Here is a 22,738-nt window from a genome sequence, read left to right on the forward strand (position 1 = left end):
GTATAACACTGCAGTCCAGATATGCATCGTTCCTAGCATGCCTAGACTGCTTCCTACACAAGGGCTGAAGCGGAAGCATTGGGATGCAATCTCAGACTAGGCTTCTAGACTTAAGGATGCGTTGCCACTAGGGCTGGAGTGACACCACTGAAACTGGTAGACCTGTTCTTGTGAGATTTCAGCACTGACATAACTAAACTAAACCCCACGGTGAAATCCTGGCCCACTGAAGTCAATGTAAGTTTTCTTGCGGGCTTCAGGGGGAGCCAGGATTTCACCCTTTGAGCTTGTTCTTTAATTACAAGGTTATTGTTCTGAAAGCACTAGCCCCACCAGGCAAAGACCTGCTCCTGCTCTCATGGAAATCAACAGGAGTTTTGTGTTTGAGTGGGCCCTAATTGCTTTCCTATCCCAGGGCCCAAACCACTTCCCATGCAAGTCAAGGGAAACACTTGTATTGACTTCAGTGGGAGATGCGTTGGGCCCCAGGAATTGGCTCTCTGCTAAACAGACACGGGTAAGGGTGGGGAAAAGCCCAACCTACAAGTCCTGAGGCTGTCAGCAAGACACCAATCTCATGGCCTGTGCTAAAGCTTCAAGCCACTGGAGGATAATGGAAAGAGGTGCTGGAGCCATGTAGGGTCCCAGTCTAGACTTGCCCAAGGAATAACCATCTCTGTAGAAATGTTCCTTATTTTACTGATCAGTCACATGGCAAAGCACCAAAAACAATAAGAAATGGTCATTTACACCATGGGGACACATCAGCCTTTAGGAACCGATGGGGAGAAGGAGGCACAGGAAGAAAAAGCAACCAGAATCTGAGAGCTGAATTATAAACCAGCCAGTGTTTCCAAGACTTAAAGTTCATGCATGCGTCTGGGCTGCATTTGTTTCACAGTGCTGCAAACTGGGGCACTCGGAGGTACAGAAGCAGAAAGGCCCTGAGGCAACCTGTGTTCAGTGAGCCCCTAATCGTGGTGAGGTGATTAATGTCCTTCTGGTCCTGTGCTTCACTGTTATGTTCTTTTGCCTTTCTCCCCAACATTCTGTAATGCTGTCTCTGCAGGTGCCATACGTGTGTGCATGAAGCAAATTGGCTTTTCAGTTGATAGTGCTCAGTTTCCCTGGTGCAGGGAGCAGGGACAGAGTAGACTGAGCAGGAAAAGAGAGGCAAGTCAGGACCCAAACCGAGGGCCTTGCCTCTAAGCATGGAATAGAGTCTACAAATTAAAAGGCTTTCAAGGGAGAGCAGATTTCTTATTATGTTTTATAGACCTGAAGGATCCCAACACACTTTACCCAGGACTGGAAATAAAGGCCCCTTGGAATGGAGCCTGCCATATCAGTAAGGGTGGTTTTGGACATCAAGTGAATCTTTGAGACTCTTGTATCCAAATGGTGAGGCAGGATGTAATTAACTAAGAAATTGGCACGGGCTCCCACACTAAAACATCTTCCCTTGGGAAAAGGGTGCTCAGGTTCAGTGTGACTCATAGGGAAGAGCAACCCCTGCTGAATCACAAACACCAAGTCCTCTAGCATCTAAGTGCTCCTTGAAAGTTTCCTAGCCAAGTAGTATCTTGCACAGAGCATAGGCAAGATTACAAGACTGCAGCGTTACCTTCTACAATAACTTAGTGCTGTATGGGATGTTTTGAAGGTAGGCAACGAGTTCCAGACCTGAAATTTAGACCCAAAACCATCCCCTCCAGGACTTGTAACTTGCAGCTTTTCTAAGGGCTGGAAAAATCCTTCCTCTATCATAGCTTTCTATTGGGATCTGGGACTATTTCACTGCTTGCCCCGGAAGAGTCAGCTGCAGGGTCGCATGGGAGTGGGAAGCTTTGCATAACATTCATTAGATATTACAGACACATGTCAATACAATGAGACATTACCCACTGTTGTAGGCTGGTATAAATAAAGTGGCACCTGGGGGCAGCCCAAACACAAACAGGCAGCCAAACTACTCGACCGTCCTCCAGGTGTCTGAGCAACTGCCAACAGCACCATTGCCCCATGTTACTGACCCAGATGTTGCCAATGGGAACAATGGCTTCCACATTTGGCTTTCTCTACTGTAAAGAGCAGGACAAAGCATGATATACTAATCAGGAGTAAATAACACCCACTGCCAGTGATGGTCGCATGCAGGACAGTGCCAAGGGACCTGCACTGTTGGAAATGATGCCTTTCCCATGGTGCATCTCTTGTGCCTATCTTATGGACATTCACTGCTTAATCATTTTACATGTGGTAATTTCCTCTAAATGCCCTTGCACGGTGAGCACCTGGATCAAAGGCTGTGGGTTAGTTACATCTCCAGAGAATTTAACAAGTGCGGTGTCTATGCAGACAGCAGATACTGGGGATGGAGCACCTGTTTTTCTCTGCCCCCCTCCCTTTCTCTCATTGCTGCTCTGCCTGTTTATTCTCTTACTCCCTTCTTATTAAATTGCAAAATTGCTGGTGTAAAGCAGGGAACTTTATAGGTGTTTTCCCATCACTCTCTTCCACCCCCTTCACTGGTGTGTCTGGCGTACTGGATAGAGCACTGGACTTGGAATCAGGAGAGCTCTATTCCCAGCTCTGCCACTGGCCTTCTTAGCGACCTTGGGGAAGTCATATCACTCCTCTGTGCCTCAGTTTCCCCACCTGTAAAAATGGGTATAATGATCCTTGCCTTCTTGGTAAAGTGCTTTGAGCTCTACAGATTGAAAGCACTGTGTAAGAGCTAGGTACTATTATAGTCATTCTGTCTGTCCCTCTGATTGCCTTGCTGAGTTACTGACCAGATATGGCTGCCATTGGACAGCCGAGAGTCATTGGGGACGACAGAGCAAGAGGGATGGAGAGACTGTGAAGGGAGAAGCAGGGGGAAGGCAGAATGGACAGCCCAGCTTGCCATGCGCTGGATCTGCCTGGAATCTGCTTTGGGTCCGAGCGTTAGGACAAACTTTGGATTAGACCAGTGTTTCCCAAACTTGTTCCACCGCTTGTGCAGGGAAAGCCCCTGGCGGGCCGGGCCCGTTTGTTTACCTGCCACGTCCGCACGTTCGGTCGATTGCGGCTCCCTTTGGCCACGGTTCACCACTGCAGGCCAATGGGGGCTGCGGGAAGTGGTGTGGGCCGAGGGACATGCTGGCCGCCCTTCCCGCAGCCCCCATTGGCCTGCAGTGGCGAACCGTGGCCAGTGGGAGCCGCAATCGGCCGAACCTGCGGACGCGGCAGGTAAACAAACCGGCCTGGCCCACCAGGGGCTTTCCCTGCAGAAGTGGTGGAACAAGTTTGGGAAACACTGCTCTAGCTGATAAGCTTAACAAGGTTAGGCACAGATGAGTGCTGGGGAATAATAAATTAGTCAATGGGACCAAGCTGCAATGCTTATTACTGAGGAGGTAAAAGGTTAACGCATTGTCATGTCAACAAGGTTAACCAACTAACCACACACAAGAGCCATCAACATCTGACAAAGTTAGGTAGCAGAGAAGGCTACTAGAATAAAACAGAGCCCTAGGGCTCATCTATACTCCAAAGTTCTACCACTTTAACTTGAACAGAACAGATAAATCAGTTAGACTCCCTAGGGCGGATATATGGCTACAAAGGTGCTTATAATGGTATAGCTATTCCAGTATGGGAAAGGGAATAAACTATAGCAGTAAAAGGCACCTGTATACCGGTATGACTGCATACGCACTAAGGACGACCGTAAGAATGTAATTAGATTTTTATTAGTTATTTATTACCGTAGTGCCTAGGAGCCCTAGCCATAGATTGGGACCCTCTTGTGCCAGGTGCTGTAGAAACACAAAACAAAGAACAAGAGGCCTCAAAGTGTGTCTATATGTGTTGGCTGGGGAGGGAGTTGGATACTGCTATTGCAGAGCCTGTGTGAGCTAGCCCCTCTGTACTCACCAATAACTCACACAAAGCCTTGGACATTAGGATCTCTTTAATGAGAGCAGGCATGTTGACCATATCACTGAGAAAATCAGTTGGCATATTAGCGAGTGTTACTCCTGGGGGAATAAACATTTCAGTATTGGGCCCAAACCTGCAGTCCTTATTCAGCCAAAACTCCCATTGAAGGCAGTAGGAGTTTTGCCTGACATACATCTCTGGCATCAAGCTAACTTCTTGCTTGCTTGCTTTCATGTATTGCCAGCAAGCCCATCACTGTGGTATCTAGATGTCCATTACAGGGTGTAAAAGAGTAAGCATCAAGAAGGGAGAGGAATTATTTAACATGGGACAGGGTAGGATCTGATAATGGGATGGAATTAAGAATAAATATAAGAAAGTGGCATAATCTCTGAGCTAGTTGAAAGTTTTGGGGGGAAATTTTTTTTCATTCATGGAGTCATTTCCTTAAATTAATTTTTTTGTAAAAAATTCTCTCAACATTGTCAAAAAATTGATTTTTCAAGAAAAATTTCATGCTTTTTTAAAAAAAAAAAAAAATCAAAATGTTAACATATTTTTTATTGACCAAAACCCAGGTTTGTGATACAGGAAAGATTTCAATGTGTTTGATAGAAGAAATTGCAAAGAGTCTACAAAAATTATTTTGAAAGTATGAAAAATGGGTCCATTACAAACACTTGGAAGTGAAGACAACTTAGAAATTTCACTTCTTTTTTGCACAAATAGGTTTTCATTTTTCTACCATCTTCAATAAGCTCACAGGGAAATCTCCATCCTCAAAATAACCTCTCCTCCCTCCTTCTCTCTGCTTCCCTCCCATGCACCCAGCACAGGGCAATGAGAACAGTACCTGGAACATTCTTGTATAGATCTCCCGATCTGCAGACCCTGAGCAATATGCATCATCCACCCTCTACTGGAGGATCATTTGCATCCAGATCACTTTGAGACAGCTTGGTGTGACTGTCAGAGGCCCTCTCAGGATGTCAGTGCTCACACTGCAGGCAGGTGACAGCTGCCTGTCTACTCTGTTTTCTCTACCTTTTTCCTTGGCACACAACATGCTGTCTCTGGTGGACATTTGGAGCCACCACTCTGCTCCTCTGCCCCAAATAGCTTACAGTCTAAATGGACAAAACAGACAAAAGGTGGGAGAAAGCAAGGATTATTACCTCCCCTTTACAGATGGGGAACTGAAGCACAGAGAGTCTAACTGTCTTGCTCAATGACACACAAGGAGTCCGTGGCGGAGCGACGGCTGGAACTCAGATTTTCTGAGTCCTAGTCTGATGCCTTAAGCAGAAGATCACTCTTCCTGTTTAGGATCCAGCTGTGTGTTTGGTCCAATTGTTCGAGTATGTTTCACAAGAGTTACTGTTTTGTTGCCTAAAGAAGTGGTTGTAAGAGTGAGGCCGTGACCACGCTAAACTCTCTTGTGAAAAGTCACTGAGCCGGACATGGAGGGAGCTGTTCTTTAAGACACAAAAAAATTCCTACCAAACTCACTCAGCCTTCTGCATGTGCAACTTGGAAGCTACAACAGAACAGGGCAGGCCAATGGGCAGGCCAATGGGCAGACCGGGCTATTCCTTCCCCCTGCCCGCTAGGAAGCAAAAGTCACAAAGAGCTGTGCCAGCCGTACAGGCTAGGAAGCAGCGCAGGACAGAGCTGACTCTGCACTGGAATTGCCGCAGGGAACTTCCTGTGAGCTATTAAAGCAAGTTTAGTAATTAATACCTTCCATGCATGAGAGAAATGAAAGGCAGGTGGGTGTTGGGGAAGTGGGGGGGGGAGTGTGGGAGGAAGCAGGGAGGAGAAAGGCACCATTTTGAAATCAGTTGGGCTTTTTCTGTTGTTGTTTTTACTTGTTTATTAGTAATTTGCTGTCTCCCAAAGGCTCCAGTGTTAAAACCTCTTGGACAGGTTATTAACGAGTAATTGTCCCTGAGTGATCATTCATTATTACTGTGCCTTTCAAACATGCCCATCCCTGTGGGATCTGGGAGCCCTGCAAAACTTTAAGGGATCTTTGCTGTCCTTCTAAAGGAAGAGCTCTCCTCTCCCCACTCTGCTGAAGCTGCTCAGTGGTTGGATCCCAGCGGTTCTAGCTTCTGGTCTAGGTACTTACCTAGCCTGCAATGCTTTAGTCTGGGAGTTGGCACCCAGCATTGGCCAACATTATCAGGATATGATTCACTGAGAAATATCTGCAAGCATAGATGGTCTTCAGGCCAAATTCTGAACCCACAGCCTGAGCAGTCATTATGTGTGCTGGGGAGATCCCAGGAATTCTACCACAGAGGTCACTCCAAATTCAGGGCTGGGGTAATCGCCACAATATCTTGCTTGATATCTGTGGTGAATGAGTGGGGAAACAGCTGATAGATCCACATAGCTGCTACCAAGAAGCAGCCTGTGAAATAAGTTTGGCAGGGTCTCAGGCCATTCCCAGTGCTCACATTACAAAAAAATACCTCTGTGGCCGACATTAATTGACCCCCTTGTCAGCAATCCTGGCAAAAGGCTGAATGGACCATGCAATGTGACTGCATTTAGGTCTGGGTTGAGATGCATCGACAGAACAAGAAGGAAGCCTGTACTGATACTGTCCACACTGTCTGTGCTCTGTGGATAAACACCAGACTTCAATCTCTGGGGGTGTCAATCTGGTGCCTTTCACATGCAATAAAAAGAAAGGCATTTGCTTCCCCTCTCTTGTACTGATCAGTGTTGTGTGTCCGAAATGGCTATGGTACCACGAACCCATCAGGGACGGAGATCACTTTACACAAAGCAAACCATTAGCTTAAAAGCACGTTTGGAAGGGTTACTGTTTTATGAAAGGGGAAGGTAATTCACAATGTGGCTCTAATGTGCTTTTCACATTATAACCTCCAAGGATGCCTGGATGAGGGTCTCTCTTTCCAAGGCTGTTTATGAGAGAGGCCTCTTGGTATTAAAGAGACACTCCATTTCAGCTCCTTTAAATCTATTTTCTTAACAAACAAAAGTTTATTTTCTAAATAATAATAATAATAATAATAAAAATCCCAGCCTTGGGGCTATCAGTCGAATGGCTGGAAGCTCATTCAAGCGTGCGTCCATTACTGTCTCCCTGTTTTACAAAACCTGCTGCTGGCATCCTAAGCAGTTTATTCCAGGGTAATGACTGAAAGATCCTGATCGATGCTGATTTTGATCTTACATAAACACAATGGCCTCTGTTTCCTGGGGAAGCGCGAGGTGTCAGTATTTGGTTTAGAGAGAACAAGATGGGGCAAGCTTTGCAAAATATACATTTATTTTCTCTTTCTTCAACAGAGAGCTATTTTTTCCTTTCCCACCCCCCACCCACCCATAACAGCATTACTGCATAGATGCTGGGGAAAGATCTGGAAAAGCCAGGATGTGACAGTTGTAAAGGTTTGGAGACATGGGTGATCTGGATCTTCCCAGCTAAATTGTGTTTTCTTTACAAAGAGAAATAATTGCAGGGGAAACTGGTATCTAGTGTTATTTTCCCACTGAGCATTCTCAGGTATTTTGTTGTTGATTGGTCAGATTAGCCAGACAGAGCAGGTGCCCTATGACAGCTGCTGTGGAAGGAAAGACCTTTAGATAATTTGTTAAGATGTAGAAATTTACTTCTACTGGATTTACAGTTCTCAGGGAAATGATAGAAACCCCAGGAAATGACATGCAGAATTCTGAATAATTGTGTTCCAGAACACTGAGAGCCTGTGATGTCTAGACTGTCAATGTCCTCTCTAGGACACAGAGTAACTGTGTGTTCTAGAATGCGGATGACACCTAGAATGTGTTGTCTGCATGTCTGTCCGAGAATAGCCATTCCCCTTTGAACGCAGTGCATCTTTATGTTCCTGAAGTCTGATGCATCTGTAAACATGGGCACATGTTTCTAGCATGCTGAGGGCACTCGGAACACAGAGTGAATGCTGCTCCTTGGAACCAAGGTGTGTTCTCAAAAATGCCTATTGTCCCTTAAAAAGCAGCACAGTATTTTGTGCTCCAGAACCCTGAGGCAGTGTTGTGAGTTCTGCAATGACATGGGTGGCTGGGCGTTCTAGAACCTTGATATAGTTCTTAGAACAGTGAGACAGCGTCCTGTCCGTAGCCTGCCTGGCTGGTCCAAGTGAAGGTAGATTGATATATGAGGACAGGCAGGCGCAAGGTTCCCATCTGAATGGAATTCTTTCTGCTGTTCACTTCCATTTTGGGAGAAAGGTGAGCAAAGGTTTCATTTTAGTCATCACACTGGACACCATGTTCATTTGGGTAGATGGCAGGGATAGACAGCTCAGAACCTTCCCTTGCACCTCATCATTACAGATAGTTTATGTTTTTCAGTACACACTACCTTGTCCTTTTTCATGCTAACTTCCCCTTGATTTCAGTAGGAGTTTGGCTGTGAGCTGGGGCTCCAGGGCTGTCCCCACAGATGCTATTTTGAATTTTGCACCAAACTAAAACAGCTTCCTGATTTGCAATAGCACTTCAGAGAAGGGCAAAATCCTGCCTGTTTTGAGATTTGCAAAATATTGTGGGTCATGTTTGGGTTTTGCTTTCAGGACTGAGTTCCATTTTGTCCAAATGCACAACTTCAGTCTTGGCCCATTTCTAGCTTCTCTGCAGCATCAGACACCAACAAGCAACAAGCAGAATGGCTGAAGACAGGGAAAGTTTGGGACCGAAACAGCCTTAGAGATCTCATCTACATAACACCAACAAGCAACAAGCAGAATGGCTGAAGACAGGGAAAGTTTGGGACCGAAACAGCCTTAGAGATCTCATCTACATAACACCAACAAGCAACAAGCAGAATGGCTGAAGACAGGGAAGGTTTGGGACCGAAACAGCCTTAGAGATCTCATCTACATAACATTCAACTATAGCGTCCCATAGACTCTACTGGGTATCCATATTCTGTCTGCTAATCTGTTATCTGACTTCCTTATCTCTGCATCTGTGACCCTGAAACGCCAGGCAAACTTCAGCACGATCAGAAATAAGCGTGTTCTGACTCGAAGGTCATAAGTTACTGAGCGAAACTGGGAACGAAATTCCAGGGGGGCAGATTGCTATTGTTTTAATTAAAGGGGGGGCAGGAATGGGGAGGAGAGGCAGAAGAAACAGTTGAACAATCAAACAATGTTTTCCCCTTGTTAAAACAAATAGTTGGAGATATAATTTAAAAGGCTGGAATTGTCTTTTTGAACGAACATTTGCATGTGGATGTTGAGTGATTGACAAATAAAGGGCACTCTCCCCTAATTTAAATATGTTCCTAGTTTGTGCAGAATATGTTAATTTATACATTGCCTAAATAGCCAGTAGCTATTGTCTGTAAAACCACATCAGATCAGGGCAACAGGGCAGTTAATGTACTGGCTAGATGTTATGGCTGGTCAGTGAAGCGATCTGAGCTTCCTTCCACTGGCTCTGAAGTCCTAAATGGAATAGCTGAGCTGTAAAAAAATGCCAGGGGCAAAAACTGAAGTTCATTCTGTCAGCTTGCAGTAGGGCAAGGCATTCCTTCCTATAAGGAATCACATATATACCCTTCAGAGCCAATGTTAGCCTTGCACCTCAGTGAGCGGCAGTGATTTTTCAAGTTCTATATGGGAGAGAGAATAGATTCCTATGGCGATTTCTGCAAACCCATCATGCTCTCTATACGGCTGGTTTCAGGTGTAAGGGAGGGATAGTTAAAATACAGGACTGGGAGCCCAGAGACTAAGATTCTATTCTTAGTGCCGCAATTGATACACTGTGTCACCTTGGCCAGGTCACCTCCTCCTCTCTCTGTGCCTCAGTTTCCTTATCTGATGAATGGGGATCGTGATGAGCTACCTCACTGAGGGACTGGGAGGCTACATTCATTCATTCTTGCCTATATGGATGAATGCCACAGAAATGCCTATAAATAGATAAATACCTAAGAAGAGGTCTTTTGGTTGGCATATATAGAAGATGGGTGTAGCTTTTTGATTCTGTTCTAGCTAATTATTGGACTTGTGAATTATCTTCCCCCTTTGACACACTCAGTTATTTTATTTCCTACACTTTTCTTTTCTTCCTGGTAGATAGCACATAGGCGCGACTCAGAGCTCTGCTGAAGCATGGCTGGAAGATTCCTTCCTCAGCAGCATTAAAACTAGGTCAGATGAGGTGTTCTCTGCTCCTTTAGCTACATTTGACATTGTGCTTTGCAGTGGTTTCTTCCTCTTGATGTTCAAAAGCATGCTGCTTCCTTCCACCTCCGCTCACTCTGCTGTATTTACACTCTGCTGCAGCCCTGTGAACTCAGCTCTGCTCTTCCACACTACATGGACAGGAGTCCATGGAGTTTGAGTCAGGCCCATGTTCACATGCAGGAGCGCTGTTTTCGGAGGAGGCGTGGTTCGAATTGATTTTGAACGGTATGACATTTAGCAGTGCCAGAGAGTGAACCAGACAGGGTGTCACATAAACTCACATCCATCTATTCCCAGCGCAGCATATCCTGTTTTCTTTTTAAATCTTTCCATTATTGTTACTGTTTACATTACAGTAGCACGTAGCAGCCTTCAACAGAGTCTGGGGCCTCATTGTGCCAGGCACTCTTCAGATACCTAGTGAGAGACAGTCCCTGCCACGAAGAGCTTACAGTGTAGACAGACAAAGGATGGGGGAAAAGAAGCATTATTATCTCACTTTACAGATGGGGAATCAAGGCCCAGGTTGATTGAGTGATTTGTCCTAGGTCACACAGCAAATCTGCAGCCGAGGTGGAAATTGAGCCTCGGTCTCCTGCATCCAACAATCCCCACCAGCAACCTCAAGGCCTATATCATGATCTCCACTCTGTTCCTCCCACCCATTGCTCATCCGGCACTTCTCTACCTCCCCTTCCCTCACACCCATCGTCATTATGGATTCAAGAGCCTTCTCCCTTGCTGCTGTTTGCAACAGCCACCCTGTATTTTGCTGTCCCATCAGGGGAAATCATATTTGTTCTCTCTTGTCTTTGATTCCTCAGGACTCTTTACTTTAGAGAGGAGTTAAATAAGAGGGGGCATGGTACAGGTATACAGTGAATGGGATAGAGAAGGTAAATTGGGCCTTTTATTCATCTTCTCTTATAACACAAGACCAGGCAGATAGGCAGGTAGAAAGACCAGGATGGAAATATTTTGTAAGGGATAAAACAGTGGACCAGATTTTCAATAAAAGCCCATATCCCATTTAGGCACCTAAATGACTGTCACACTGAGAGCTGCGGAGTACTGGGCACTTTTGAAAATCTGGTCCAATATGTATAAATAACTAAAGGGGTAGTGCCGAAATGTCCAGGTCTCCAGATACACTGCAAAGAGACAAAATTAGTGTAGAGTCCTTTGTGTGGAGGACACCCACACTGTGAGCGCGGTTGTCTGTGTGGGTGGATGGCCCAGGTGGAAGTGTGAGCAGGAGTGATTCTTCTGTGTGTGTGCGTGTGCAGGGCCCTGTGTGTGTGCTGTGTGTGTTTGTGCACATGCGTGTGATGGTGGGCGATGGAAAGGGATTGTGTGTGTGGACTTGCATTTATGTGTCAGTCTCTGAATGTGCATTTCTCTCTGTGTGTTTCTATGCCTCTGCGTATGTGTATATGTGTGTGGGTGTCTTCACAGGTTTGAGTTTGCGCAGGAGGTGGGAGCTCTGCATGTATGTATGTCTGAGCTTCTTTGTCTGTTTGGGGAAGGGTGTACTGAGTGGGTTTCTGGGCTGGGAAAGAGGAGAAAACAATAGTGTCTGTGTGCAGATTCCCCTCTCTCACATGCATTATAGACATCACTTTGCATGAAAGAGTCCAAAGTTACTGTCCGGAATACAACAGTCAAACTGAAAAAGCCCCAGAGCTGGATGCAATCCAGCTCCTGCCTGTGCCCCAGTGCCATTTTTGTATCAGCCTTCATTTATAGCTGTGGTTTGGCCAGGTCATTGAAGCAATTTTTAATGCAGTGAGGCTTCTAATTAATGGGATTTTGAAGTTAATTAAGACAATCTTTCTAATCTCATTTAGATCTCTCCTTTACAGTTTACCAGGGCAATGTCGCTTTCGGTGAGCTGCTACGGAGCCCTTATTAGCCCTCCAAGTACACACTGCAGGATCTGTCATGTTTCAAGTCAAGGCACTGGAATGTCATCTGAAAAGATTGACAGATCCACAAACGTATGCTCGTCTGAAGGGATAACAATGCATAGTATGTCTAATACCCCAGCATGTCCAGTATTGCATTTCAGCTTTTCACTGCACTGTCCCTAGGAATCAGGGGCTCTAGCCAAGGGGTTGTAATAACATTGGCATTTAGAATAGGCTTCCTAGTCGAACAAACTCCTCAACAGGTAGCCCCATCAGGCACCATGTCCACACCTTTATCTGGGATTGGAAAAAGTGCTTCAATGCAAATTTAGCATTAGACTAAACTGGGGCAATAGGACTGATGGACTGTAGAGAGTTTCCCAGACAGAATCTGGCTGTGAGTCAATAGGCAAGTCTCTTGGTGTAGTGGATGTTGTTCTTTCTGAAATGCAGATCTAAGGAAATAGTACTGTATAGGAAAAGGTATGTCAATTACAATGTGTATCATGGTATATTTGTGGAGGCTTCATGGAGCTATATTGTAGCATAAGTCCTGCTCTGAGATTGATGCACTGATTTACTAATTTGACAAAATTAGCTCATGACTAAGTCTTTGGGCATTTGGGCACATTTAAAAAATAACACAAAATGAACAGGCCAAATGTCAACCACCTATTTATCTTATCTGTATTTCTAAAGCGTTCATCAATAGAGTGTCATGGTGGAGACAATTAGTCCCACATTTTAAAGGGTTCTCAAACCAGCATTTCATTTTGTGACTGCAATTTTGTGGGTAGAAATGAGAGCATTAGATGTGTAACTACCTCATTTGCAGCTCTTTAATTGGTATAAATCCATGTCGTTCAACTGACAACAATGGCTAGTAAAACCCTTGCTTGGGGAAGTTATTCTAGGACTCATCTAGTGCCAACTACATTCAAAGACCATTGTAACTAGCATGTTTCTGATCCCAGGATGGAACAATGCTTAGAGTCTCACCTACAAGGAATGGAGCATCTTCAATTTCCACTGGGGGTTAGGGGTGAGGGTGCTGAGCACAATCTAGTATTAGGGCCTTAGAAATACGGGAGCAAATTCATCCTTGGTGTAAGCCCATTGACTTCAGTGGAGTTATGCCTATGATAAACTTGGCCCAGTGTCACCAACATCGGTCTGGCAAGCTGGCAGCATTATGGAGTAACCTTAGTTAAGGAAGTTCCATTTTCAGTTCTTCTGGGGCCTTTCTGCAGATCACTCTCGATTAACTTTCAAGTGATATGATACGTAGTAATAATACTGCTGCATTGTCCCTAATTATTTTCCATATAATTATGTACCCTGAAGAAACCTTTTAAATAGCACGGTCTCATCAGCGCTCTGGTCCAAGGGACTCATTTGTTTCCTAAAAGAAAAATTCTTGGGGCCAAATCCTTCATCAATCCTTATTTGGGAAAAACTCCTCCTGAATTCAGTGAGCCAGATCCTTAGCAGGTGCAAATCAGCTTCAATGGAGCTATGCTGAATTACACCAGCTGACAATCTGCTCACAGAGTAAAAATTCGGAATGGACCTCAGGATTTGGGGCATCGGCAGTATAAAGTATTTTGGGGGGAAAATCAGATGAACCATAATAATGAAAACATTAGTGACTTTCTATTTCTTTTATCAGCTCATCCTGTTTTCCTTTTTCATTTTTTAACCCTTTAGAAGTGCCCTCTGCCTGATATGTGAAAGACAGAGAAAGGGACAGGCAGAGAGAGATTGGATCTTTTTGGTAAAAAGAAAAGGAGGATTTGTGGCACCTTAGAGACTAACAAATTTATTTGCGCATAAGCTTTTGTGAGCTACAGCTCACTTCATCGGATGTTTTTTGGTGTTTAGCTTTACGTGTTTATGCTTATTTGATTTTATGTTTCTGTTTATATATACCTAGGCACTGTGTATGTGCGTATGGGTGTATCTATCATCTATCTATCTATATTTTTTTAAAGGTGCTGAGTATCCATTATACCCACTGAAGAGAATGGCAGCTGTGAGTGCTTAGCACTAGTAACTGGACAACACTGCTGCTATGCAGTAGGTGTATCTGCAAACTCTATGTGCCCCTGTGTATATATACTTATGTATACCTGTGCTTGTGTATATGCTTCCATAGACCATATGCATTTGTGTATATATAGTGGGATATTGTACACATATCTGTGCATGCAGACTTGGGTACGGTATATTGCAAATGCATTGTATGTATACCAGCATATTGTGTGTACACCTTATACATGAGTACCTTATACATGCATATTGATCGGACACCCAGCATGTCTATATGTGGTACCAGTACACATATTGTGTATATATCGGTGTATTGTATATGAGCATGTGTTTTGTGTACAAACTGAATGGCAAGTGAAATCTATGATGTAAGCAGGTGCCTTGTTGTGAATTTAACCCGAAAGACAGGAAGGAACATTAAGGGTTCAATATGTTCTGAAGGACACAGAATTCACTGAGTAAATTGCATATATGTTTAAATGGATGTCCTTCTCCTACTAGATGTATTAAAAATAGCAAATCACCCTTTAATACAGGGATTCCTAGGAAGGGCCCATGACACTGATGATCCCATAGCGCTTTCAATAAGAACAGAGGGATCTGCTCTTTGCTGAGATTTCCCCTCGCCGCGCTGTCATTCAGCTAGCTGTCTGCTTCCCTCCCACCGCAGAGCTGGCTGCATTTCAGAGGAGTAGCATTTGCTATAGGAGTATGTCTATATTGCTAAATTCTTCACTGATATGCCCCCCTGCACCCCCATTAAAGTCAATGGAGTGTAAGTGAGCATGCAATTTGGCTTGTACCGTATTAAAAAAAAAGGGGGGGGGGATCCTTTAAGGATGAAAGATGCTGTATCAATGGATATTTCCCCATTATTTTATTTTATTACTTTATTACTAGTGGAGAGGAGGGTCTTGGTTTGGAATCCAAAGACAATTAGGAACCGACTTACTTATGTGCTTAACTTTAGGCAGTGTGACCACTCAGAGTGAATAAAGTCAATCATGTGCATATATCTATGTAGGACTGGGTTCATAGAATAAGAAGCTGAATATAGTGGTGTGACAAAGGTCTGTTCCCAAGAATCCCTGTAAAAATCTTTTTCCAGGAAAGGGATGACTCTTTTGAAACAGGTTTGGTAAGCTAGCCCCTGCTTAGTGCTTATGTAACATACACCCATCCCTTCTTATGCACCCACACAACTCTGATCTCAGCCTGTCTCCCTCTGAGCCACGGTTTAAGAATCAGGGACAAGTTTCTAGGATGTAGCAGTGCACATTGACTTGCTGAAATAGTTAATGAGAAATTATACCATCCCCGAGCCCTATACACACACACCACCCCAGAACAAAAAACCCAGAATAATAATTAAAAGATGCCTAGAAACGGTCTTGGAAGAGCATAAATTCTGAAGATGAAAGTAAATGATTAAAATAATTAAATACTTCAAGTTGACAAGCAGAAGCAGAATCTTGCCAACGGACATTTGTCGGTAATTAGTTAATTAATCCTAACACAAATTATAAGCCATAACAAACCAGTCAGGCTGAACACAGCCGGCTGTTCAGAATTAAACTTAAATAAATAAATAAACAGAGAGAAGAAGAAGAAAGAAAAGTTTAAGTTTCTTACAAATTTGAAAAGATGATGCTGTCCAGGAGCTGGGGTTTCCTTGAGAGAGGGGAAGCCAGGCCACAAGGGCTAGATCGCTGGTGTTGAAGGTCAGATCCCAGAGCTCTTATGCTCTCCCAGATGTTCTTCTGTAACTGCTGCCGCCTTTATCCCTCTCTGCCCTTCTCCCACTCTTAGCTTCTTTCCTTCTTCCATTCCACCTCCCCATGCCTGGCAGAACGTCCCATTCCTCATGTGAGAAGCACCTTCCAATTCCTCTTTCAAGCCACTCTACAACTTGCCCTTGCTTCTCTCATCTGTAATAGTTCCTCATAGTCTTGCATCTCAGCTGGCGTCCAGTGCATTATATCAGTCTGAGTTAGGGCTTGAACCTGTGGAAGAGCTGTGCATCTTCAACTCCCATTGACTTCAACACAAGAAGCTGAATGGGAGCAGCGCCTTCGAGGAAGCACTCAGCAGCCTGGAGGACTGAATACTTAAGGGACTGTAAGTTCTTCAGGGGAGGACCTTTGTCATGTTTCCAGAGCACCCTGTGTCCATATGGCACTCAGTGAAGAATAACAACAGCATGTAAACAAATGCAAAAGCCATGCATCTGGAGAGGTTTATCCCCAGCATAGGCCCAAAGCTCTGGATCTGGCACCTTGAATCCCATTTAACATCACCTCTGTTCTCTTCAAGAGCATCCACCAATGTAAGAAATGTCAAGACACCAGCTCTAAGAGGGGATTGTAGGATGTTAGGAGGACAGAGGGCCTGGATATGTCTGAAGTGGAATAACTGAGGCACAACTAGAAATTATTTTGCTCTCCACAACAAAATTTATATGCAGCTTTCAGAGAGGAAACATGATCTGGTGGTTACAGCAGGAAACTGGGAGACCAGACTCCTGGTTTCTGTCTTTAATGCTAGGTGGGAGTACGGAGTGGTGCCTAGAATAGGGGATTAAGGATCAGGACTCCCCTGTGGCTGAGAGCAAGTATGGTCCAGTGATGTGAACTGGGAGCCAAGAATCCTGGGTTCTATTTCCATCTCTACCATTGACTCGCTTGCTGATTTTGGGTATTCCATTAAACCTTGCTGTGCCTCACTTTTGACATTGATAAAGTGGGGATAATGATACTGACCTACTTCACAGGGGTGTCATCTGAATTCACTAACATTTAAAAGAGCTCAGGAGACAAGCAGAGGATTACTGACTAAAAGGGCATGAAGACCATAGCATAGCATGGTTAAATCACAAAGGGTGGCCCCAAGCTCCCAAGCAAAACTGACTTCAGAATTCTGAACATAAAGCCAGGCTGTTATGCCCTCATCCAGAAAGCATTCACAAAGGAAGGGCTAACACATACACCCAGTTTTGTTCAGGCTCAAAGATAGTTAGTACAAATGATACAAGACCAAGAGGACACACTTGCGGTCAGCGTGGTGAGGAGCTGGTTTGAGCTGGAAGATGGGGATATTGCTTTAACTGTTGCAATGGAAGGAGTTTAATGAACTGAACTCCAGTTTCTCACCTTTAGCAACCTTGGCTCAAGTCCAATTTTCAGCCCTAAATTAAGTGAGCTGAGTGCTGCCCACACAAGTCTTAGTGAATGACAGCTCATATGCTGCCGTGTACCTTCATATTAACACATGCAATCAGACCTGTGGATAGAGAAAGGAGCCATCCATGCCTTGTGTCTTCCACAGCACAAACAGCCTCTCAAATATAGAGACACATGAGTAAGTGTTCAGATGGAAAGCACATGTGTGCTCATCCAATCCTGGCATGGAAACAATGCCATGTGACTTATCTGGCCAATAAAAAGTCAGCATCATAACTTGGCTAGTGAACGGCGAATATAATTCGATCACAGATATTTTTTTAAAATGGCAAAAAAAAGAAAATCATAATTTGTTTTCAAATAACAAAGAAATACAAAGAAATTGTGATCTTCTCCCTGGTGAAATTTGTCAGAGAAAAACAATCACATTGAATTATTTGCTCAGCTACTTAATCTCTCTCTCTGTAATGTGTATATGGGTATATATATGTGTGTGTGTCTGTATGCATGTATGACTATATATTTATGTGTGTGTTTATATGTGTGTTCATACATAATAGATAAATAGATAGAAATTACATTGGAAAAACAGCTTTATGGTAAAAAATTATAAGGATCATCCCTTTTTATTGAATTTCCTATTAAATGTGTGTGAAATGGGTTCCTGTTTGCTATAGAGCTCCAGTGAAGAGAAAGTTTTATTTTGTGTGTGTGTATGTGTGTGTGTGTTGTAAGTGTTTTGCATTATGTGAGCTCTGACCTTCAGAGGGGAACAGAAGGAATATTTTCCCCCCTGAGGCTAGAGTTGTCAGTGAAATGTCTGTCTTTCTTAATAATTTCAATCCGGGTGACAGGGGACAGGGCATTTTGCTCTGAACGAACGTTCTGTAAAAACTGTCAGATAGAATTTGTCTCAAGAAACAACATTTCTATCTATTCAGGGTCATAATTACAGACATCTTATGACCTGTGGAGCAGTGCATTTCTCTCAGCAAAAAAAGGAACCCTAAAGTATGTGGTCTGGTCTTCTATGCCGCTTTGGATTAATGCTAAATGGATCCTAACAAATAATAAGAATCTCTAGCCAAAGATTTATTTTTCTCTTGTGGTTGTCCAGAATCCTTAATGAACTACGTACAGAAGTGACACAGTGGAAATGAAGGAATATAAAGAATTGCTACACGTTGGATTGGAGTAATGGATTTCACCCTGTATCCTGTCTCCGAACTGCGTCTCCGAATTTCCTTAGAATTGGAAGTGGCCAGTCTTTTTAATTAGCTGAATAAGTAACTAAGCGAGTAGTTAACCAAATAAGCATGATGACGTTTTGATTGTGCTTTCCCCAATTTTGAAACACAGGAAATGGTGAGAAGACAGACATTTCAGTGACCTGCAGGAATTCAAACAGAAGGACAGAGTTAGAGAGAAATTGGAGAGGAAGGTTTGAATTGATGCTGCTGTCTATGAAACATCCAGAGCATTAAAGAAGTCTCCATTTGTTTTGTTAAAAGCTCATTGAGTCTTGATTTCCTGTCTGGTCTGTTCTCAATGGGGAAAAAGTATCAAATAACGGGAAGCAGCTTTTTTTCTCTCTCATGGCTTGATTTCAAGCTTAGCAACTGATTGTGAAATCTGATCATTACACTGGTCTCCCCAGACCTCCACAGTTACGGCTCATGCTGCTCGAAACTGGAAATCATTTTTGGACACACTGAACTATTTCACCTCATGCAGCTCTTGGAGTACAAGTGTGCTCTGCATTGTACCTCTCAGGCTCCCCAAAAAGATCAAACAGGAGCACCAAGCTGGGGGATACAATGAAAATGAGTGAAACACGACAACCCAGATGATATACTTCACACCACTTCTTTGATTTAATGAACACATTTCAGTTCCTTGCCTGGCCCCTACATGGCATAAGACTAGGACCTGCATGAAAAAAGTTCTACGAGGGAAGCTCTCTGGAGAGTGCAGTAGAAAAGTGTGAAGCGGTTTCGTGGCAAAATCCCAGATCGGAACATCCCAAAACTCTGGGAAAGTCTGAATCCAGATCTGAATGCTACAGTTCTCCCCTGTCTATATAATGAACCAAATCAAAGCTCTGAACCCCAACAGTTCCCCAACTCTCATTTGCAGATTTCTTCCTTTCAAGGCTGTAGCAGCACTAAGCAAATGGCCATTTTAAATGACCTTTCCCACTGCATGTTTTATCTCTTGAGTGTTGAGATTGTCCTGCTACATCTTGGTACATGATGGTCCAGAGTGTGTGTCCCACCACCTCGTCTATTGCAGCATCCATGTGTGGAAGTAGCTGTCTTTCTGGAATTAGCAAGCGGCCACAGTAGAAGCATCTATCTATAGGAGTGGATTGTACTGTGGCAATTCTCCTGCAATGTGCAATGAAACTAGATTATTCTTGGCTCTTATTCTTGAGAGTAGAGATGACTTCTATGTTTCTGAATATCATTATAAAGTAAGCAGTCTATGTACCAACTTGCAAAGCTTCTTCCTGTTAAAAGAAAGGGATCCTTTGACCCATATTGTGATGTGGGCTTTTTTCTTTTTAACATTTCTGTGTACTTGGCATTCAGGAAAGTGAACAGTTGAGATCATTGGCTAGAAAGAAGTACAGCGCAGGCAGACTTTCCCCCAAACCTTTCCTAAAATACCTTGCTCCTGGCCCACAGCATTCCTGCCACCTCCATTCTAGTTCTGAGCCCACCTGCAGCTCTATCAATGCATTGCAGTCCTGATCTGCCCCCAGTTGACTTGAGCCCCCAGACAGCTCTGTGGATACATTCCAGTTATGACCTACACCTGCTCTTGTTACTCCAGTCCTGGGGCCTCAGTTGAGTGAAGGTACTAATATGGTGTTGATTTAGTGGATTCATACCAGGGATGAAGTGGTTCCTGATCTCCAAGTACTTCAGGCATTCCTGGGGTTACCTTAGTTACGAGCAGCTATCTCACTAAAGTACCTGGACATTCCTGATTTATCCTGTAGTCTCACTGAGCGCTTGTCCCTATTGAACAATCACACCATGGCAACTTCTCCAAGAGCAAGGATGTTAACCCCAGTCTCCTGACTGAATTCCATTTTGGGTCACTGATTCTGCCCATTTAAATCCTCCTTGCTGTTTCAACTGGATACGGGATTCTTTGTCTATTCCTGTCTTTACCTGTTGTGTAGAGTTACTAAATGCTGTTTAATAGCTGACAGGCTCCACCCAAGATGTGGCTGCATTGCACTTGTGGGTGAAGGGATTCCTTAATCACAATCACTAACCTTGCTGATGCAAGTATTGATGTAATATTGCTCCAATTTTACTACATTGTGTCAACGGAGATTACACTAAAGCAAAGCCCTTTCTTGTCCAACACCAGTGGGTTATCCATAGCAGCCGTTAAAAATCCCATGACACAGAATCTAGAGCTGAAATTTTGGCCCCATTGAAATCAATGGGAGTTTTGCCATTGACTTCAATGGGCCTAAGATATCACCCCTGGTGCCTCCATCTAAATTCCTTCTCTTGCCAAGAAGCATGCAAGGGCAGCCACAAGTTGCAGCAGAGCCACTGCACAAGACTCTCAGCTCTCTAAGGCAGAGAGTCTTTACTCTTTACTACATGTTTGTACAGTGCCTAGCACAATGGGGCCCTGAACCTTAATTAGGGCCTCTACATGTTCCATGGAATATAAATAATAACAGCATCACTAGCTAATAAATTGCTTTCTATAGTGCTTTGAGACACCTGGGGCCTGAAAGGTCCTAGGTAAAAGCAAATACAATTCTAACCCCTGTCAGTAATATGAGACGGGCATCCTATTACTCTCCCTAACGTTTGCTCTCTTTTTGAGCTGTAATACAGCAGGAAGGGAATGCATCCTGCTATGCTATTGGGGAGTCTTTTAAAGTAATCCTGTACAGTAGCACTGACATTTCCCATGTCCCAGTGATCGTTGGCTATATTAAGTCCAAATTACACTCATTCTGCTGCTTTGTTGCAGTGAACATCCCCTTGTCGACACAGAGTGAACAATGATACAGTGAGTGCTGCACTGAATGAACACCCTACAGGTGAGCCATGGCCCCAGCTGGTCTCTGAATGATTCTCACCTGTGAGAACAATCCATTAGAGATAGACGCACGTGCTAATCAGCTCCATTGACACTATGGACAGCAGGTTACAATCCATTTTCACCTGCAAACTCCAATCGATTCTCCATTCTTGCCATCACAGGTGTAGAGTAAACACTCTACAGATGACTGGAGATCAGGAAACGGTTATAGCTCCAAGCAGAGGAGCCAGTTAACCCACTGCATGCCAGTCAGTGATAGCTCTGGGTGCTCAACATCTTGCATTATTGGAGCATCCAGTTCCCATTTAGCTTCTCCTTCAATTTCAGTGTGAGAGCGGGCCCTCAGCAAGGAGCTTTACCGTCTCTATATGGGGAAGGCACATTCTTTCCATATTAACAATAATCACCACTGCTTCAGGATGCGCGGGTCAGATGAACAGGAGATTTTCCATATTCATAGGACACCCAATTCAAAGCTGCTGTGTGCATGAAAGCAAGCACTGCAGTGAGCTGCCTTTCATCCTGCTAATAGTTCACTCTGCATCCCAGGAGAACCAAACTCATGATTTAAATATAAACTGACAAAACCCCTTCACCTCGGTAGTGTTTAACACCCATCTGTCAAAACAAACAACACATGAAACAAATGCTCAGCAATGGAAACCTTGCCAGTTGAAACCTCGACAAGCACAGTTCACCACAGGTGAGCTAGACTCAAGTAAGCTTGGGCAAAATCAGTTTACTTGCATGACAAAGGGATCTCACCATCCTCGCCTCCCCTGGGTGGAGGAGGAGCCTGAGGTTTCTTGCTGCAGGAGTCCTTTCCCGTTTGATTAGAGAAAAGCTCCATTTTTAATTTTATTTTTATTTAAGCCCACAGCAAGATGAAGGAGTGAGGCTGAAAGTTGCATCTGTGGAGCTCGGGCTGACAGGCTAAATAAGAACAAGGAATCATCTCAGCTTCATAAAGCGTCATTCATGTGTTACATGATGGGAAGGTAGCCTGGTCCAGCAGCTCAGCTGGAACCTGTGAACCTGGGTTCTATTCCTAGCTCTGCCCGTAATTTACTGTGTCACCTTTGATAAGTCACTTCCCCTCTCTGTGCCTTCATTTCACCCATTTGTAACATGGGGATAACAATACTTTCCCACTTCTGGGAAGGGCTTTGGGATTCTCATTAGAAAATGAGGTGTAAGTGCCAAGAGTTATGACCATTATAAAACTATCTCTACAAATGCAATGCTGAAACATACAACAGCGAGGGGCAGCAGCATAACAGAAATACTAATTAAATCATCTAGAAAATAAAAAACTCTAATCCTTGTGCTTTGCTCTTCCAAAACATCCCTTGCTCAGTGTTCCTACAGCATTCCATAA

The 22,738-nt window shown here is 43.9% G+C and overlaps 1 long non-coding RNA gene across 2 annotated transcripts in view; it reads right to left on the bottom strand.

Moving 5' to 3' along the window:
* LOC140900541 (uncharacterized) overlaps positions 1 to 22,738 on the bottom strand; it is a 45,244-nt gene that overhangs the window by 11,738 nt on the left and 10,768 nt on the right. The window contains exon 3 of one of the 2 annotated variants that reach the window (XR_012155658.2): positions 18,352 to 18,670. The exons of the other annotated variant lie outside the window; for it this stretch is intronic. This is a non-coding gene — a long non-coding RNA (uncharacterized LOC140900541). Of the gene's footprint in view, positions 1 to 18,351; positions 18,671 to 22,738 lie in introns of those variants that run through there. 2 annotated transcript variants of the gene reach the window in all.

Source organism: Lepidochelys kempii, chromosome 19 (assembly GCF_965140285.1).
Source record: "Lepidochelys kempii isolate rLepKem1 chromosome 19, rLepKem1.hap1, whole genome shotgun sequence".
NCBI lineage: Eukaryota > Metazoa > Chordata > Testudines > Cheloniidae > Lepidochelys > Lepidochelys kempii.